The sequence below is a fragment of the Aplidium turbinatum genome, chromosome 1 (assembly GCF_918807975.1).
Source record: "Aplidium turbinatum chromosome 1, kaAplTurb1.1, whole genome shotgun sequence".
Taxonomy (NCBI): Eukaryota; Metazoa; Chordata; class Ascidiacea; order Aplousobranchia; family Polyclinidae; genus Aplidium; species Aplidium turbinatum.
The window spans coordinates 20854829-20862717 of NC_137472.1; the positions used below are offsets into that span (position 1 = coordinate 20854829).

A 7889-nucleotide genomic window follows, 5' to 3' on the forward strand; every position below is an offset into this window, starting at 1 on the left:
CCAAATTGTAACAGGTTTAGGTTTAGCTTAGTTTACTCACACAGCACTGGGGAAGAATGCATATTGAGATATAGGCCTACTTGTCTAGACAATACACAATCACAAATTGAAATACATGAGTAAATACTGAGACTGGTAGGTAGGCCTATCGTGCACACAGCACAGGAAACAGCACTGACTAATCATGAAGTAAAAAATAAATGCAAATCTCTGCAAACCTTGACTGTCTAAATCTCCTGCTGTTAAATACCATCAAAACTATGCAAACACTGCAAGGTCTAGCCCAAAATGTTTAGGTTAAACGTCCAATAAAACGTTTAATGTAGTCTGTAAAATGATGTAAGCTAGCACCAAGGCTACAATAAACTAAATCTGAACTTCAATTGTAACTTGGAATAATCTTATCCACTGCTGCAAACGCATGCCACACCTAAAGCAAGCAAAATATTTCTTCAGTAGTACTCGCATGACGTCACCCGAGAAAAATTTTTATTTCGACAACAGTTCGCGCGGTGTGTGTTTGAATTACAAAACCAAAACTTTGTTTTAAGATTGCGTGAGAACAAATGAGTATTTTTTCATAAAAACAAGTGCAACGTGTTTTTGAATATCCCCTTTATGTATTTCAACTCTCAATTTGCATTTGAAAATGGGGTTGTCTGCCCCTTTAAAGAAGTTAAGCTCATGAATTTAAAATCAATCAGTCGTTTGCTATGTGAAACTTAGTCTTTTGTAGAGTTCTACAACATGTAAAAATCAGAGTGTGTTAAGTTTTTGCTATGTGAAAATCAATAGTTTGTTGAGTTTTGTTCAATATGAAAAGTCGGTTCTTTCAATATGGAAATCAGTTGAATGCAATATCAAAAGTCAGAACTTAAAACCGGTATCAAGAAATCAGTCTTGGTAATTCTAAAGCAATATATCAGTTTCGTTGTTGCTACCGTTTTCTATTTTTGGCACTGCCAGGATGACGTTTGGATCAGTTTATTGTTAATGTAGCAGCGACGACATTTCGTATCCAGTTGTTGGTGGTGGAGCTTTAATATTCCGGTGTTTTCCTTTACTTTCTGTGTTGCTGGATCGAAGATTAAAAACTATAAACAATTATGTTGTGAGCAAGCATTGATCTTCTGAGCTGAGTTAGTAAACAATAGCAGCGTAATCGACCTCGTGTCCTATCATTCCTTGCCGACTTTGCCCAGGAATGTTGCCATCCCACTGATGGCTGTGTATGGGTGGATATGCTGAAAGCAGCGTCCGCTACACATCCAAAAGATTGTGGCTGTGTCAGTGTTAGAACGCCTCATGGGGGGTCTGGGGGCGAAGCCCCCCAGAAGTTGGAAAACATAGTTTCGCGCCCCCTGCTATAAATTGGGCTACTTTTGGAGCAAATTTGCTACTTTTTTGGCTACTTTTTTTTTCAAAATCTGGCAACTCTGTTTTGTTCGCTTGCAGAATCAATGGAAGTTTATTTGTCAAGTTTTCTTCCGTATTTGAGTTCATAGCAAAGTAGTCACTTGCCTAATGTCCCTACCATGTTTAAATGCCCCAGTTGAATGACTTTTTAGTACGGATAGCTTGAAGAACATTAAAACTGACTAGGCTACAGGAACAGTTTAAAGTCAGAAAGTTTAGTTGGTTTGCTACACACCCAAGGTATGAAGTCAGCTGACAAACTGGGATTAAGGGATCGAGCTAAATTGTTGCAGTTGGCAAGGGCTCATGAAGAGTTCAGCTACAGATGCTGAAGCACATGAACTAATCAACTAATTACTAGTCGAATTAGCTCTCATGAATAAGTCGATAGTCGTGCACAGTTTATGTCATTTTTAGCATGTGATAAGCATTGGGAAATCTTCACTGTATCCCTGTAATGTTAAACATCACTGTAATTTAACATACCGTACTGCTTTTTGCTGTGAGACTTTGCCCACTAATACAACAAAGTTATGTAGAATGGTTTTTGCTAGTGTTGTTGTTTAAACCGCTTAACTCTTGCTTTTTGTTTCAGAACGTGAAACTGTTTGAATGTAATAATGATTTAGGGAACTTTGATGTAATCTAGGAATTTTTAGACGTAGCTTTGGGGACTTTCAGGTTTTCATTTATGAGAGCACTGCCCAAATGAATGATCATCATGAAACTCAGGTAAGGTTTATTTCAGTTGACTCTAATCTATTCTTCAGGGTAAACTATTTAATACTTTTTACGGCAATTACGTGACCTGTTTATTGGTTTTGAAGTAACATTTTTAGAAGTAGCCTACTCGATTTTTTCAAAAAGTGGTATCTTCACTTTCAAGTGGCATAAAAATGACTATTATATTATGTCAACGAGAAGTTTTTTATCAGGATTTGAATGTTGCTACTATCACCGCATTATGTATATACCACAACTTTTTTGCAGATTGTTTTATGAAGTAGATTGCGCAGCATCGGATGCAACCTAATTAGTACCACCATGAACAATTCGTACCGTCAGTTCGTACCTTGAAAAGATCGAAAAAAAAATTAAAAAAAGCCGAAGTCGCTGATCACAGTTTCTGCAAATATTTTAAAATTTTTCCGCAAACAAACAAAAACTCTTAGGGTCATTTAAAGAAATTTTTAAATGTTTGCGGAAACTTTGATCAACCCTAATCCCGAACCCTTTTAAAATGTTTGCGGAAACTCTAATCAAGCCTAACCCTTTTAAAACGGTAGGCCTACCTCTAAATACCCATTGTCAGGCATAGTAGGCTTTTTGGGGGTTTGTGGAGCATTTTCAGGGGTTGTCAGGTATTGTGGAGTAGGCTAACTACTTTCAGGCATTGTTGGGAATTTCCAGGCATTGTCGATCATTATCAGTGGTTGACGGGTTTGTTAGGCATTATAGCATTTTCAGGGGTTGTCAGGCATTGTAGAGTAGCTACTTTCAGGCATTGTCGGTAATTTCAAGGCATTGTCTAGGATTTGTCTAATGCCTGACAATGGGTATTTAGAGGTACCCCTTTTTTAATGTTTGCGGAAACTGCGAATGCAATCGGCGACTTCAGCAAGCTCTTAGGATCATTACCAGAAATTTTAAAATGTTTGCGGAAACTGTGGAAAAATGGAAACTGCGATCAGCAACTTCGGCTTTGTTCTATTTTTTTTCACTCGATCTTTTCAGTTTGTTTGTTTGCGGAAACACCCTAAACCTTAACCCTTTTAAAATGTTTGCAGAAACTGCGTTCAGCGACTTCGGCAAACTCTTAGAATCATTACCGGAAACTTTAAAATGTTTGCATTACCGGAAATTTTAAAATGTTTGCATTACCGGAAATTTTAAAATGTTTGCGGAAAAACGGAAACTGCGATCAGCAATGTTCTATTTTTTTCTCTCGATCTTTTCAGTTTGTTTGTTTGCGGATACCGATGCCTAGCTAATCGATATCTAATCCTTTTAAAATGTTTGCGGAAACTACGATCAGCGACTACAATCAGCGACTGCTTTTTTAATTTTTTCTCTTGATCTTTTCAAGGTAACTGAGGGTATGAATTGTTCATTAGGGTGGAGTGAAAAATAAAAAAAATTGAATTTCAAAAAGTGGTCTTGATATATGGCCCCAAATATCAAATGAAATACTTCTATCATAATTTTGGGTTCTTGCACCCTCTAGTGGTCGTGCAATTTCACCAAACGAGCTGAAAATAGCTAATTTTGCCATATCTTGATAACTGCTTATACTAGAAAGTTAGTTTTTGGCTTAAATGCTGCAGAAGTAACATGTTTCTATCTTATTTCCAAAGAACTTTCTCTTAAAAATGTACAGAAAAAAGTTACAAGCAAATTACTGATTTTTTAAAGTAAAATCAAGCACTGATGCAGTGGGTGCGATGTCAAAAGTGTATAATGATTGATCTTATGACTGTGAAACATACCCCATCAAGTAGAACTACTTTTAAAAACTTACTCAAACAAATGAAGTCCTCTTCTAGTATAAATACACTTGATCTTAGCAATCAAAGAATCAATAAAACAGTCTAGTTTCAAAGTGGACTTCGTGTAACCCACTATTTTTATGGCTGATTCACACTGTCACAGTTCGGCTTCAATGAGGCAGAATATAGTTTTGTTTTAGAAATTCTTAAATAAACTGAATTCATTGTGTGCATATTTAATTTGTATTTCAAGTGTCATGGAGTCAAAACGCTTAGTGTGAATCAGTCCTTCACATTCTTACAGACATGCTGTTGTATGGTTTGTATCACACAACTCCATATTGAAAACACAAAAATTTCAAAGCTGGTTTCAGCATCACACAGTATTAGTCTGCACAAACATTAAAATCGTGTTTGGTATTGAAGAATTTCGTCAGCTTTCGGGACTTTAGTTTTTGTCTGATAGTGATGAGGCCATCTCTACGTTTTAATCCAAATACATGAGCAGATGCTTGATATCTTTGAGGTTTAAGTTGACAACTTGGTGAAAATATTTAGCCTTGATGTTAATAACTGGAATTTGGAACAATCTGATGTTGGTATCAATGTTACTGTTTGGAGGTTTGGGTTCATTTACATACCCACCTTCAAAGTTGTCAATTGGAATGTGGTATTGTGCGTTTGATTTACGCATATCTGTGATCTTGTTTATTGCAAGTCTTCAGAGGTTACACTGCAGTTGGTTGGATAATTAAGCTAAAAACAAAAACGGAAATAATTGTAACGAACACTTCATAGGTGTCATGAAAACAGGGTGGGCAAAACATATTTTGTTAAAATAAAGCCCACCCGGCCCACCCTATTTCGACACCTATGTACGCTGGTAGCCTGGTACGCACCGCGACTGTTTGATGGGACTGCTTTCTATGCTGTTTTAACGATCTCGGCTTATGCATTTCAACATCCATCTGTTCTATTGCAGTTCAAACAACTGTGTCGTATCTAGGAGGAAAAAGCCTATACGACACGGTTAATCGATTGATGCCTCAGGTGATGTTAAACGAAGTCGCAAGTTACGTCTCGCGGACCGGGAAGGGGAAAATACATTAAGTGGAGAGAAAAAGTTTTCTTTTGATTCCATGCAAAACTTAAAGAACATGGTCGTAGGTAAGTGTTTGTTTAAGTTTTGTATTCACCTCTTGTTGGTATGATATCGTCTCCAGAAAGAATACTTACTGTTCATGATTAATTTTCAATGAAATAACAACCTTGGATATATCATAAGTTTTGCAGCATCTGAAGTTTACCTTTTTCGTAATCTTTTTTGTCAATTTGCTGTTTACTATCCCTGATTAATGCCTCAGTCTAGATCTAGTTGAAAAACACCTGCTGTTTACTCGTGTGCAGTAAAAAAGATGAGATTAGAAAGTTGATCTGGCCGATTTCGCAGGGAAGGGTGGCCTTCTCTGCGAAAAGGTCAGGAAGGCCGACCTTCCTGGGTTCGGCGGCTATGCTTATGGTGATGTCCTCGCTTTTATTTTTATTACAGCTCTCCTGATGATCGTGCCACGCACGTGAAACAGACTGTAGACTCTGTAGAGCAACATTCTTAACCTTTTCTGACCCGTTACCCCACTTTAAGCAATTAAGCATGTTGAGCATCTTAAATCTATTATTTGTCTATTAAATCCCATAACCTTGTCCATTTGCCCTGCAAGCAGTTCAAGGCGTTTATGTCAGAGAAAAAGTCGCACAAATAAGCAACCTTCGACAAGAACACGTTGTTCTGCATCTTCTCGTGAAGACTTCCAAACAGCAGCATAAAATTAATTCCATTCGTACCAATTTTATTAGTCTTTGGCAATCAATTGAATGGAATAGCCAAAGCCAAACCCAACAATGATTTAAGTTTGATTAAAAATTGGTAATAATTTGCATTGTCCTGCTCATTGCCCTCTGGAAGACCTCAAACTTCCCCAGATTGAGTAATTACCCACAGGTTAAGAGCCGCTGGCCACTGCTGTAGATGATTGTGTAAAAATAAAAATCGATGTAACATTATTTGTTTACAAAACTGCTTTACTTATAGATGTTGTCCAGAGCAATACGAAATCATGCACTACAAGAAATCGACCACAAACTGGGCGACTGGTTTAAGACGTGGGAAGACCGCGATGGGGGCCGGCTTAAACGTCTTGCTACAAAAAGTACTGCGGGTATGTTAATTTGTTCTCTCCGTCACTTGACAAATCGTTACTATTCTCTCAATAAGGGCAATAAAAGCATTTTTATTTACTTAACCAGCGATTAGTTTATTGCTGGAGCAGAACTTCAAGAAATATACACACATTTTAAGACTTGACTTCGAAGATCTATCAAACGATAACAATAATAATTTGCACTGGTTAGAGAAGGCAAACCGCATTAACACGATTAACGAATGTGCATTAATGTTAGAGGTTGATAGAACATAACGGTATACCCATTCCCCACCCCATCGTATAGGCTACGAATTACAGAATTAAAACATACTGAGGAATGTTAGGATCTATTAAAAAAATGCTTGTTATTGTAACATAACCGGGTGTTGCATACACATATCCATGGGATATGTAGCAATTAGAGTCTGTTCTTTCACGGTGCTGTAAACACGACCTAATTTGCACTGTACAGTATATTTTCTTTCATCCCTGCTTTCTTTACAAATGTTGCATATTGTTTTATAGGTACTTGCGTTTGAGCCGCCACAGATCACGTTGTTACATCCAGGCGCAGTCTTCTGATGAGGCATGAAGTACCTCAGTCCACTGTGTTTTTAGACTTTTATGCATGTCTTGTCGTAGCTGTGAATTGTGCATGGGTGGTGCATTTTACCATTCGAATAAATGTATTTTTCAACAACTTTACGTTTGTTTACATCATTGACTTAAATTTGCTCAGTATAAGAAGATGGTCATGGTATTGGCATATTGGATCATCAGGACAGTGTCAACTTGAAATTGCAGGTTAAGTTTAACCAACGTTGCTCAACTACAACGATTAGTGCAAAATATGTATGGCCAACTGCGACGAAAAGTGCAAAGTGCGTTTGGCCAGCGTAGGTACCAACGATGAACTACGTTGGCAGTAGAGTTGGGATTACGTAGGCCCAAAGATTTTAAAATAAGTCGGCTCAACTGCGACGAATGGTGCAAAATACGTTGGGCCATCGTAGGGTACCAACGATGAACTACGTTGGGTGCAGAGTTGGGATAACGTTGGTCCAAACATTTTAAAGAAGTTGTCCCAACTGCGATGAATGGTGCAAAATACGTTGGGCCATCGTAGGGTACCAACGATGAACTACGTTGGGTGCAGAGTTGGGATAACGTTGGTCCAAACATTTTAAAGAAGTTGTCCCAACTGCGATGAATGGTGCAAAATACGTTGGGCCATCGTAGGGTACCAACGATGAACTACGTTGGGTGCAGAGTTGGGATAACGTTGGCCCAAACATTTTGAAGAAGTTGTCCCAACTGCGACGAATGGTGCAAGATACGTTGGGTCAACTTCGGCCACAACGTAGTGCCAACGGAGGAGCATTATTTTACCAACTGTCACACTACGTTGGGCCGAAGTACAATGTTTGCTGGGTCTACTTAACCTAGCTGGCATCTTACGTCATGGAAATTGCTAGAAAATGTCGAAATATTGCACCATCGTTCGTAAGACCTGATGAAACATTGCATCATCACCTTTGAACACCTGTTTGAATTGCTTCACAATTCCTTTCATTATTACGTCACACAACTGCTTACGTGAGTTTGAGATATTGCAAATTATTCTGACCATTTGTAAAATTGTTACTTGGAAGTTGGTCGCAAATTTAACTGTTTTGCTTATTGCTTGCTAGCTGGACAAAGTTTCCGTCTTTTATCTAAGTAGTTTGTTGTAGTGACAAGTTTTTAGTGGTGTATTGCGTTGCACCCCATTTTCGATAGCCGCGCA

At 38.1% G+C, this 7889-nt stretch overlaps 1 long non-coding RNA gene across 1 annotated transcript; it reads left to right on the forward strand.

The window, feature by feature from the left end:
- The first annotated feature begins 1623 nt into the window (after positions 1 to 1623).
- LOC145778899 (uncharacterized) lies at positions 1624 to 6808 on the forward strand. The gene is made up of 4 exons (XR_014290492.1): positions 1624 to 2148; positions 4885 to 5069; positions 5992 to 6118; positions 6629 to 6808. It is a non-coding gene; the product is annotated as an uncharacterized LOC145778899 (long non-coding RNA).
- Positions 6809 to 7889: the final 1081 nt, after the last annotated feature.